We start from the raw sequence: 1,556 nt of genomic DNA on the forward strand, positions 1-1,556 counted from the left end.
ATATCTGTATCATACACCCTTCTCTCCAAGGTCAGGAATCACTGTAATAGAGTGATTGGAAAGATGGTAAGAGCCAGATCTGGTTGATAGCTACAAATAAACAATGTTTTCAGGACACGACAGAACTGTTGCAGATATGTATCCATGTTGCCTGTGTCAGTATGGACAACAAATCATACAAAGTCCCAGCATGGAGAGGAGACAAGAGCATGAAGTCTACCTGTAGCTGAGGTGTTGGCTATTGTTATCTTCCAGGTGGTGAGTCCATTTTTTAATGGTGTAGCTTTCCATGTTTCAGAGGAAGCATATATACCAAAGTCTGTACACGTAGAAAAATAAAAACGAATAATCTGGCATTTAGAAGAGGGCATTATGAGAAGAAGCCTTGTGAGACAAAGTGAACACAAAAAATACATTGTATAATGCTTTCGAAGACACATTTTCAAGTATAAAGAGAGAAATGCAATAAATACAATATCTAAATATACTGGGAAAAACAGAGATGAGGACAAAAGTTATAACAAAAAACCTAATAATATACCTGGGCTAACGGTCCCATTGGTCTTGAATAATTATCATTATATTAAGTTTTATAAAACAATAGATTGCACTAAGAAAATATTTTCTTATGAAGCTGTCTCTTCAGAGCACCTTTAATCTCATTATTTCTGAGGCTGTAAATGAGGGGGTTCAACATGGGAATCATGGCCATGTAGAACACAGACAACACCTTGTTCTGGTCTGTGGAGTGGCTGGACTTGGCCATCACATAGATGAATGTGGTGGTCCCATAGTAGAGTGTGACTGCAGTGAGGTGGGAGGTGCAGGTGGAAAAGGCCTTCTGACGGCCCTCAGTGGATCGCATCTTCAGGATGGTGATGAGGATGTAGGTGTAGGAGACAGCTATGACAAGGACTGTGATCATGACTACTGATCCAGCAAAAAATGAGGTAGCAACTGCAGAGACACTGACATCAGAACAAGAGAGTTCTACCAAAGGAGCAAAATCACAGAAAAAGTGATTGATTCTGTTTGGCCCACAGAAAACAAAAGAAAGAAAGGAAAGTGTGACAGAGGTATCATCGAAAAAACCCCCTATGTAAGATCCTATAACCAACTGGATGCAGACTTGTCTGGACATTTTGGTTGAATAAAGCAGTGGGTTGCAAATTGCTACAAAACGATCATAAGCCATGGCAGCCAGAAGGAAACATTCAATTGCCCCCCCAAAAAGCAGCTGAGCCTAACTGTATAAAACATCCAAGATATGAGATGGTACTTTGATTTACCAGGAAGTTGACAAGCATATTGGGTGTGACAGAAGATGAGAGGCTTATGTCAGTAGAAGCCAAGTGACTGAGAAAAAAGTACATGGGGTGATGGAGCTGGGAAGAGATTCTGATGAGAAGGATGGTGCTGAGGTTCCCAGACACAGTCACCAGGTAGATGCACAGGATGATGATGAAGAGGATGACTCTAAGGACTGGGTCATCTGTCAATCCCAATAAAATGAACTCTGTCACCGCAGTGTTGTTCCCGTCCTCCAAGAGAGCCAT

The 1,556-nt window shown here is 41.3% G+C and overlaps 1 pseudogene; it reads right to left on the bottom strand.

Moving 5' to 3' along the window:
• Positions 1–610: 610 nt before the first annotated feature.
• On the bottom strand, positions 611–1,556 carry LOC130879577 (olfactory receptor 502-like; annotated as a pseudogene).

Source organism: Chionomys nivalis, chromosome 8 (assembly GCF_950005125.1).
Source record: "Chionomys nivalis chromosome 8, mChiNiv1.1, whole genome shotgun sequence".
NCBI lineage: Eukaryota > Metazoa > Chordata > Mammalia > Rodentia > Cricetidae > Chionomys > Chionomys nivalis.